This window comes from Zeugodacus cucurbitae, chromosome 6, assembly GCF_028554725.1.
Source record: "Zeugodacus cucurbitae isolate PBARC_wt_2022May chromosome 6, idZeuCucr1.2, whole genome shotgun sequence".
Classification (NCBI taxonomy): domain Eukaryota; kingdom Metazoa; phylum Arthropoda; class Insecta; order Diptera; family Tephritidae; genus Zeugodacus; species Zeugodacus cucurbitae.
In genome coordinates, this window is record NC_071671.1 from 49733393 (window position 1) to 49745107 (window position 11715).

Here is an 11715-nt window from a genome sequence, read left to right on the forward strand (position 1 = left end):
CAGTATCCACTCTTTTATACTGACAACTGTGCTTAAGTTCGAATACTGATCTCTACTGCATACTCTCTTTGCTTTATATCCTTTGAACTTTCTTCAAATAGATTTGTAAACAAATTTTCTTCTTCAAACGATACTGAACTTTGAAAGATCTAAAGCTTCTCAAATATTGCGAAAATGATCTCTCTCTTGTTGAGTTGCATTTACTCGATTCTCTTTGATTTCCCTGGAAGCTCTGCTTCTTTGAGTAACTAATGTATCACTTTTGCGACGATGAAGACTCCACAAGTCGCATCCATCGATCATAACGTACTCGACTTGTTCACTACTCATGAATAACTCCTCTTTATGCCAAAAATTAGTCAGTGTCTCTCAAAGCATGATTTAACACAAAGTTCAGCTAACAGTACATTGGTCAGACTGAAAGTAGTACTAATTTGAAATCCCTTTAAAATGAACCCGTTTACATAATACCGTAAGTTCATCGTTGAAACCAAACATCCGTCGATTTGAGGAATAAATGCTTGGCTTACAAAGGTACAGATTGCAATCATTTCAATGCGAGATTGCATCACTCAACTCAGAGCTGGTCTATAACATATTATTAAATATATGTATAAATCAATCCCTCGAATCTCCGGGTACTGACGGAGTACGAGTTCCCGCTGACAAATAGGAAAAAATCTCAAATCCCGAGACAATTAAAGGAGGAAAAGTGGGGAACAGTGTACAGTATTCGGAACAATTTTCGAAAGAACAGATAAAACTCCGATATTTTCAGTTCCTTATAAAGCCTAAAGAGGTTCTAGAGTTTATATGAATGCAAAAACGGGAACTTTGGATGGGAGATTCCAACATTTGATGGAAATTCTCTGTAAAATTTTACAAAAAAAATCTCTAGTATACTTCTGCAGATATCTCTTTCCCTCTCCACCAATAAAAACTTTTGTCTACATAACATAAACACTTTTTAATTTTCTCCCAGTGTACTTTTCCAACGAAAGTGTTGCAAGAGATTGAAAAAAAAAAACAAAAACAAAATGATCGAAATGTGTGTGTGTAAAAGAGAAAGCAGTTGAGCGCGGCGCCTTAGCGGTCGAGCGAGAAAGATGCAACGCCGCCACTGCAGCCTGTTGCTTGAGCAATTAGACACGTTGCCACTTGTAATTACGCCAACAAAATTGCTGTTGCAACGTGTTAATGCAATTGGACTTGGCGTTGCAGTCAGTCACCCAGTCGGGCACTCATTCAGCCACTAACTTAGGCAGTTAGTAAATTAGACAGTCTGTTAGTCGGCTAAACACTCGGCTAAACAAAAACACTGTCAGACAGATCGCCTGTCAAACACGCAGTAGGCAAAATCGTATCAATCAACAGCGCTGCTGAAGCGCCAACAATCGCTCAACACCCAAGCACTCAAAGCTATTTGTCTTTGTAACTTTGTATTTAGGCGATAAAAGATGGGTGGGTTTGTCGAGGAGAGAGATGATGATCTTCGTCTCTGAGTTACTGAGACTACACTTTGTTTGAGAGTGTGTCTATTATTGTGCACGACAGCTGTATTATTTATTTTATTTTTATTTTTCTTAATTTGGTAAGCTTTCGCACTCAATAAAATCAATATTTTTTTTTCAAATTTATTTTGAAATAAAAATTTAATATTTTGGCAAAAAAGAAAAAAAGAATGAAAGTTCAAAGAATAATTAAAAATCAAAAGGTCCACACACTGCCTATAAAATGTAATTTGTTTATTTGTTTACATACTTACAACCACTTAAAAAATCTTTGATCATGATCATTAGCAACAATAACAAAAAGAAAAGAAAGCCTTCACTTACATGCAATTGAGAAATGAGAAGCTGAGAAGCAAAGAGGCGACACAAACACCTGCCACATATATACAGTGTGCGTGTAAAATATGTGTATAAACAACTTTTGTTTTTTCATTTTCTTACTCATTTTTTCTTTAGCAACTCTTTTTCTAGCATTTTCTTTGGTTTTTTTATCTCGTCTAAGTTTATTGCTCTATTTAACACAAATGCTTGTTGTAAGTAACGCACTTTTTTTACCTACTTGTTCTTTCTACTATATTTAATTGATTGGTTGAATTTGCTTTCTTCAACGCCAATTTCACTTTGCCACACTGTTGTTGCCACGCGCCAAGGCATTCGCTTAATTTATTACTTTAGTTTGCGATCGCAGGTGATCGCACGCGCTTTTAGTTGTTGCAATCAAAAAATCAATTCACTTTTTTCTTTATTCTCCTTTATTCTCTGCATTGTCCATTATCTTATCCAGCTCCATACTTGAAATAGGGAATCCAAAATTAGATACTAATAGTCAGCAATTTCGCAAAAGTGGTTTTTCAAATGCTTTTCTGTCAATTGATCTCCAAAAGTTAGGCTAGGTTACATATGGAGAATTGTTTTTAGAGAAAATATACATGATGTAGTCAATTTTAGTTCAACTACTGACAATTAAAATAAGAGAGGGCAGGGGAAAACAAGTATGTAATTATATTTCACTTAATTTATTATTTATCGATTTAAGGGCCATTCATGTAAATACCCATTTGGGCAATGTGTTAAAAGGGTAGGGACCACTGAGTAGATTAATAAAATTAATTGATATTCATATCGATCACAAAAGGTCTTGAGTATGCTTCTAGTATTAGTAAAATGATCAAGAACCCATTACAACAAACCTTACTCCATCGAATAGGCCCAGACCTTTGATCTGATAAAAATAAGCTCTAGTTTGCTCTTCTCAAAACTAACAATTTTGCACCATAATGGATTTAACCAAATTTCAAATTTTCGGAATAATTCCCCATACATCCAAATATAAGTTCCCCGACTCCTATTTTTGTAGCTATCCTCGAAATAAATAAATTTTTAATCAGAGAATCTTGAATGTAGGACATAAAATTAGACAAAATAGCTTTTCCTCCAATCACAAAGACCTCTCTTGATAATTTTAAAAATGGTACTAACTTCATCCAAGTCTCCTCTTAGTTCTTCGATACCGTAAAGAGTTCTCTCTCACTCTCTCATTTACATTAGAAAGCTGACATGAAATCTCTACTGCTCGGACCCTATTAAATGTGACACATATGTATGTAAATCATTGTGTCAACGAGCAAAGCAACAAAAAGTAAACGAGTAACTCAATCGTGTGATTAATTGCTTCGCTGTATGAATGAATGCAGCAGCTCGTTGTAGCTTGTGAATGAACAAGTGAATTGGAATTTATTTATGAAATAGTACAAAATGGAAATAAAATTATAAGAAATGTGTATTTATATGGGCTATGATGAAATTAAATATGCAAAAAATATGCAAGCAACGGACTTTGAAACAATTGCCGTGATATATTCGTTCATTTGTATTTGTATTTAAATGAGAAAAAGGCCGCACAAGGTTTTCAATATTTTTGTATTGTGAATAAATCGCCACCAATATGCTAACATTCATACAAATATGTATGCAAATCTATCAACTCGATGATTTTCCCATATGACTGCCGTCCGACTGCTGTCTCAATATGTTGCAACCATTATTACAGTTCATAAATTAATTTACAAAAAAAAATCGTAAAAAATGTAATAGCAACTTGTTGCAAAATAAAAAATAAATCCAAAAGCAAAAAGCAATTAAAATATTAATGCTAATTGTTTTTCAATATGGCGACTCAATATACAAATTTATTTGACATAAACTCTTAACTTAAGGGTTTTTTATAATATGAAATTGACTGTGAGTGATTTTTCACATATGAATGAGTTCATATTTACATTAACTGGAAAACATTAATTATATTTGTATATACACACACGTACATCTGTATGTATTCATGTTGCATGCGGCACAAATTAAATCGCCTTTAGTGCATATTTTCATAAATGTTAACACTATAGTTTTTTTGTTGTTGTTGCTGTTGTGTTCATAAGCAGCGCCATTGCGTCGCTGCAGTATAACGGTAACTATGCATTAATTTTCCATATTATGTTTGTTAAACATGCAAATGCGCTTAGGCTGATGATGAGGCACAGTGTGGCATTTTCATAGAGGCAAGACAAAAATTTTATTTCTTTTTTTTATTGTAATGTTATTTAGATTAAGTGCACTTTTATTGTCAAATGAAAATATATTCTTTAACAAAAAAAATTTAGTATCGATTTTCGGTACTTGAAGTTAGCTATTATTAAAAATTTAACTGCGTTTAGCGCTTATTAAACGAATTGACTGCCTATTTCAAGTGTCTATTATTGTTTTGAGGCATTCACTTTTTATTTTAGGTACTTTTGTAACAATTTTAGGTATTCAGTATCTGTTTTCGGTACTCACAATATTCTTGAAATTACTTTTTTAGTTGTTACAAATGAATTTAGAATACTTAGTAACTTCTATGGAGGTTAAGTACCGAATTTGGGTACTCGATATATGCAATTTTTTCTATAAAATTTACTCATTTTCAATTATATTGCGTAAATTCGTTTCCTTTAAAATTAGCCAGCCTACTCAGTGTCGACCAACCAAAATAGTTTTAATTATAGGTACATATTTTTGTAATATCTAATATTAAAAATTCAGTATTGACGTAAAATATTCTAGGTAATGATTTTTCTTTTAATTTAACATTTTTGAATTTATAAAATTTTTTTGATACTTTTTTTAATAAAAAAAATGGAAAAATTTTTATTTTAAATTTTTTATGAAATATTAAAAAAAAATGTTTATAAAAGCTTTTAGTTAAGAATTTCATAAGAATTCATCAATAATTACTATCATTTGTATTTTTCAACTCTTTTCCAACCACTTTTTTTCCACTCTTACCCCATTGTGCTCGAAGTGTCATCCCCCTTATAAACGTTGGTTAGCAATTTTAACACTTGCACGTCTCGCCTTTGATTTTTTATCCATAAGCGGTACACATTCAAAGTCGCCATCGCGGCGCATGCGATGCAGTTAATAATAAATATTTGCGCTAACTGTACTATATGTGTAACCCCGCGTACCAACAAAAGCCGCAGCTGACCGCTTAGTGGTCACTCATACGCCGATGTGTACATATTTTTGCGAGTGTGTGCGTTTTTGTTGCATTTTTTATTGCATTGAGTGTTGTAAAGCTTTGTAATCATGCGGTACATTGACATTTATGACGGTTTAAACGTTAGGAAATTGTTGTTATTTATTTAAAAGAAAAAAAATTTAATAAACAATTTAATTTTTTTTTGTTTTATAATTTTTATAAAAAATAAATAATAAAAATTTAATTTTTAAAGAAAAATAAAATTTGTGAAAAATTGACTTTATGAGTAAGATTTTGTCATCATTTAGTTGGGTCACTTAATTCGGTATAAAAAAAGTTACCGAAGACATTGAACCGTGTGCGTATTCAAAAAATATATTTTTTATATAAAACTATAGTCGATTTTGATTGAAAAAATTGTATTCCCACCCAGTTGAATGAATTTTGTTTTAAAACACACACTCACATAGTCGAATAAATAATCCGATTTCCAGTTCACCGCGACCACTTTACGTTATTCTGGCCTCCTTATTGTTGTTGCTTGTATTCTTTTAATATTTGCATGTTTGCATAATAGAATTTTCTGCACAACCTGGTACACTTGCTGCTCCAACGGCCATTTGTTGCGACATTTTTATTTGCATTTCCATATGAATGTGTGTGTGTGTGTGTACATAATTCCATTAAATTATCCGTTAAATGCCGTCAGCAGGCCAATAGGCGACCAGGCAAACGAACGCACTCGCTCGCCGGCACGTCAGCCTTACGCCACTTCTGTGTGCATTGATGTGTGTGTGTGAGTTATGAAAAATTCATGCGAATCTGTCAAAGTCAATTGACTCGATTAACATTTCATTGCAATTCAATTGGCTCCTGGATTTTGTATCATTTCATACACGGCTTTAAAAGTATTGGGTTAGTGGTATTGTTATTGTTGTTGTTATTTTACTTTTTGTTGTAATGATATTTAAAAACAATGACGAGATTTAAGTTCATTTTTATAACGTCACGTTGACAATAACAAGAAAAAAATCGAATTCTAAAATGTGTATCATTTTCAAGAAGTACCGGATTTCGGTATTCAGAAAACAGTTTGTACCGAAAATACAATTATCTTTGCAATAAGTCAAGTAATAATTTAAAACATAAAAATTAAGTTCTGAAAAGATCCTTTCCTGTACCGTATTTCGGTATTCTGCTTATAAAACAGTTTTATAAATCAAATCAGAATTCGGTTAAATAAAAAACTTCGAATTACAATATAACATTACTTTTTTTAAATAAGTAATTGCACAAATGTACAATACAATAACTTACTAAATGTACCGAATTTGGGTACTTTGGTATATATTCAATAGAAACTATGCTTTGAAGATAATTTACAATCTAACTTTCATGTTGCATTAAAAAAAAAATAAGTGTATCGTATTCTTAAAAGTACCGAATTTCGGTACTCCAAAGTAAAACGTACTATTCAAATATATTGTATGTGAATTACAAATAAAATTAAAGGGAATATTTCTTTATATTAAACGTAATTGCTGTAACTGATTGTATGCAAGCATACCGAAATATCAAAAATAACGGATTTGAAAATTGCGAAGGGCTCTGCTCTTGAAATAGAACTATAATATAAGAGAGTCCTCAATAAAATTACAAAACTCTACTAGAAGTCAGAAAAATACAGAAAATTTTTAAATTCACTTTTAAAATTACCGAATTTAGGTATAAATAAATAATTCGGTACAGTTCTTACATACGAATATATCTATTTACTAAATGCAGCTATAAAAAGCTTTTTTTTACATTAAAGAAGGTGAGTTCTAAAAAAATTGAAATCAAGAATTGATTACTTGATTTTAGGTACAGTTTTCGGTATTCTGTACCTATTTTCGGTACTCATTATCACGTTATTTTTTCCTTTTTTCTATTACTAAATAACAGTTTAAGAGAGTTTAAGTCTGTATTTAGGGTTTAATTACCTATTATCGGTACTCCAAAGTTTTCGGTACATATTTTAAACTAAATGTATACTTTTCGCATACATTTCATATAATTATTTCAATAAGAACTTAATATATTTTATGGCGATATTCCAAAAAGAATGAAAATTGTCTTTCAAATATAATTAATTATCTTTCTTATTTAATATATCACACATAAATCAATATAACATTCTAATAGCACATCCACTACCTCTATTACATTCTATTTCACCCGAAACAGCCGCTATCGTTCAATCTTGCTATTAAATACCTTTCGGCAATCAAACAATGTCAACTAAGGTCAAAAGAGCAACTCATTTACACACTTCCGCCACGCAAAGACACAAACAAACGCACGCACACTAGTGGATACTCGAATGTGCAAAGAGTCAAATATTTACGCCAACTCAGCGCAATATTTGCACGCAAAAATTCCAATCCCAACACCATTACGCGGCGTTGTTGCTGCGCTATAATGACGCTCAAAATTACTATCAACGTCACCGGTAGCCAAATTATGCGCAACAACAAACACAAAAAAGAAAATCGTAAAACAGAAAATACAAAAACAACGAGCGCGAAAAAAGATATGCGCATCATCAACAGGTATTGTGCGGTGTGTTGCTAGTTGTAAATTGTAAGCAACAATAACAACAACAACAACATGAAATTTATGATTATTTTATGTGGATGATTTTATAGTATATGTGTTTATGTGTGCGTATGAATTATGTATAAGCAAAAACAACGTGCTCTAGAAATTTATGTTTTATTTTTATGTGAGTGTTTGTGTGTGTATGTGCCGACAAAAACAAGCGACATGCCGACAACAACGTGCGAAATATACGAAAGAACAAGTGTATGAGCAAATGAAATGTCAAATAATGGAATGCTGCCGAAATAAACAGCAAAAAAATACAAAAAATCAAAACAAAGAAGAAGCGAAAGATAAAACAAAGAAAACACACAGATACACATACATATAAGAATTTAAAACAATTGAAGACACCAAATAATGAAACTTGAGCGAAAATAAAATTAAAACAGTGTTGAGATAAACAATCAAGAGGTAAGAAAAAAGTTAAAAAAACAAGAAATAATAAAAATGCTAAAGGCGAAATAAAAAACCATAAAATTAATTGAAAAAAAAATAAAATAAAATCACAAAAAAATTAAAAGGTAAAATTAAAAAAAATATATTAAAAACAAATAAGATAAATTAAAAAATTAGAAGAAAATAAGTTTAAAAATTCGAACTCGACAAATACAATTTTCGAAAATTCGAATTCGAAAAAATATCAATATAAAAAATTCTAATTAAAAAACACCAAAATGATAAGAAATAAATTTATCAAAAATCCGATTTCGAAAAAATAAAATTTTCGAAAATTAAAATTAAAAAAATAACATTATAGCAATTATTAGAAATAATAAAAATTTACATAATTCGAACACGAAAAAATAAAATCACAAAAAAATTAAAAGGTAAAATTTAAAAAAATATATTAAAAACAAATAAGATAAATTAAGAAATTAGAAAAAATAAAAACTTCAAAAATTCGAACTCGAAAAAAAATTTCGAAACTTCGAATTCGAAAAATTAACAATATAAAAAATTCTAATTAAAAAAACACCAAAATGATAAAAAAATAAATTTATCAAAAATATAAAATTTTCGAAAATTAAAATAAAAAAAAATAACATTATAGCAATTATTAGAAATAATAAAAATTTACATAATTTGAATACGAAAAAATTAAATTACACAAAATTTGAATCACAAAAGATAACATTATAACTAAAACTAAAACAATAAATATAGAACAAATAAATAACTATGAAAATATCGAAAAAAAATAAAATATAGAAAATTTTAATTCGAAAAAATAACGTTGTCAAAAAATTACTAAATGTAAAGTTTCATAGTATTCGATCAAAATATAGCACATTCGAATTCCAAAAAATATAAATATAGAAAAATCGAATTGGAAGAAATTACATAATCACAAAAATTATAAAATGTAAGGTTTCAGAAAATTAGAGTTCGAAAGAATTAAAATCTAGAAAATTCGAAAATAAATTGCAATATAGAAAATTTGAGTTCGAAAAAATGGAATAAAAAATACAATATAGATACAAAATTCGAAAAAACTGAATATTCAAAAATACAAATGCGAAAGAATAAAATTATATACAATTCGAATTCGAAAAAAATTACAAAAAATTAAATTATGGAAATTTCGAGTTCGAAAAAATAAAAATCTAAAAAAATTTAATTCAAAAGCCTAAAATTATCAAGAATTCGGCAATAAAAGCGTACCAAACATCCGCATATGCCGCTATGCCAGCATTCTTAAGCCGCTAAACGATGGGTTGGTGATAGTAACAGCGGCGCCGACATTGCCATCAACATCATCATCGTCGGGTTGTGTGTATTGGTTGTGTGCCGCCTTAGTCGCTGCGGTCGGTATCGTAAATGGTCGAGAACAATCTAGAAGAGGCGCCAGCGCAGCAACCAGAGCGCTTACATACGGATAAATACATATAGTAGATATGAATGCATATATGTATGTATGTATGTATGTACGAAAATACATATTTACATGCAGCTAAATTGGCATACAAGCCGATGCAAGCGATTAAAGCATTAATAGATGTAGATATGTACTTATGTTTCAGAGCACATATGGTAGGCACTGTAAGCCCACTCGCTGCTGCTGCTGCACATACACAAAGACTTATTTTTTCATTGCATACCTACATACATATGTATGTACAAGCGATAATGAAAAGTATCTATAGTTATGTATAAGCCTACCCACAACTGCCGCTCCCGGCACTTAATGTGCGCATTCTATTCGATATGCCTGCCTGCCTGACTACCACCTTTTTAGTGTGACGTCAGTCGGCGCTGCTGCTGTGCGCGCCTTTCGCCGTGCCATGGCGTGTCGCCTGCATGCCGCACACTCAACAACCCTTACGCTACGTTACGCTACTTGTTGGGTTCTCGCTTGCAATACATACACACACAAAAAAAATAAATTTTTGTTGCTTTTGTTGTTGTTGTTATTGGCACGCCAGCGCCCCACAACAGCCACTTTTTCGATGAATGCTGCTTGTTGGCGTTAAACGAACCGACTTGAATGTGCTCAAAAGCTCCAATTGTGAGTGGGCGATGTGAGCGCCAAGTGAATGAGAGCAAAATGCAAGAGAGCGCAGCGAGTATTGAGTGTGTGTTTGTGAGCATTTTTGTGGTTGAGAAATTGTAGCGCTTGATTTTTTTGAATTGTTGAGCTTTTGAGTGTGAGTGGTACTCGAGTGAGTGCCAGCAATACTTGAGTGAGTGCTTATTGGAGTGTCTAACTCAAGCTAGTTTACCAGTTGGCGCTCAACTTACTTGCACTAATCGTGTTATAGCGCCTATGACTCGCCACTAATAACACCTGCTGGCGCGCTTAGAGCACAGCAATCGGCGGCAACTGCACTCAAGCTCCAACATGCAGTCACTCACTCACGCACACACTCACTCAATGCACTCGCGTACTGAACGCGTTGGCAATGGGCATGCCAACTTGTCGGCCCATTGGTGTACATTCCCCAACAGCGCAACGTTAGCAGCAGTACGATTTCGAACTCGCTCGGCGTAAGACATTGACTGCTCCCGTAGACGCGGTCGTACAAATACATAATATATAGTGTGAATATATATATATATATATATATATAAAGTTATATATACATACATACATATTTGCCAAATTGCCACAAAAAAAGCCAACGTCAGCAGCAGCAGCAACAACAGCGTTAGTAAATTTATTTTTTGCTAGACGGTGTACTGTGTGATAAATAACTGTTAATCAAAAGTTATCGAAAAAAATTACTTTCTTTCATAAATTTTTGGAATTCAGTTTTTTTTCGGTGTTTTTTGCTCGTCGACAGTGTGCAGCAGCAAAAAAGTAGCAACAACGACGCAGCGCACGTCATCAAGTCAGTCAACAAATCGTCGTCGCTTGACGCAGTCGTTGTAGTCGTAGTCGTCGTGGTCGACGTTGTGTCATTCATTGCCGTCGCCGTCGTCCGCGTTGTCGCCTTTTAGCAGTGTCTGCTAACCAACTAAATAGCAAAGTGACCGAAAAAACAGCAAATGAAACTTGAAAAATAAGAATATTGTAATTTTCGAAAAATATTTTCGAAAGTGTAACGAAAAGTGGGCGCGTGCAAGTACATACATATATAACGTAGCGTTAAATAAAAAATAAACAACAACAACTAGCATACGTGCATACGCGCAAACTGCAAGAAAAAGGTGGGTGAAGCAGCCATAAGATTTGTTTTAAAGCATAAGCATATTGAATATTTGAAGAATTTCGAAGAACACGAAAAAAAAAATATATTTTTTTTTTTAATTTAAGAAACTGATTTTTTTTGTGAAAAGAGCAACTTACATAGTTCATGTGTTCACCGAAGTGCGGCGTTGAAGTGTAAGAAAAGGCGTTCAAGCCTAGAAAAGTAAAAGTCAAAAGTTGTGGCGATCTAATTTGTTGGTGTAATACTGAGAAATTGAATAGTTCGCAGCAAATAAAGAAAGACAAGCGCAAATTCGAAGAAAAAATACTGTATTTATTGGGAAAATATTGAAAATTTTGAGAATTAAAAACTGAAAATATTGAGCATAAAAACAATATGGGAAAAAAGTTTAAAA

The 11715-nt window shown here is 32.0% G+C and overlaps 1 protein-coding gene and 1 long non-coding RNA gene across 5 annotated transcripts in view; one reads left to right on the forward strand and one right to left on the reverse strand.

The window, feature by feature from the left end:
- Positions 1-11715, forward strand: part of LOC105217392 (terminal nucleotidyltransferase 5C) — a 232820-nt gene that overhangs the window by 203202 nt on the left and 17903 nt on the right. The window contains exon 1 of one of the 4 annotated variants that reach the window (XM_054233086.1): positions 9808-11319. The exons of the other annotated variants lie outside the window; for them this stretch is intronic. The gene's annotated coding sequence lies outside the window, so the exon portion shown is untranslated. Of the gene's footprint in view, positions 1-9807; positions 11320-11715 lie in introns of those variants that run through there. 4 annotated transcript variants of the gene reach the window in all.
- The window catches only part of LOC128922486 (uncharacterized), a 51686-nt gene that overhangs the window by 914 nt on the left and 39057 nt on the right, over positions 1-11715 (reverse strand). The gene's annotated exons all lie outside the window — the stretch shown is intronic.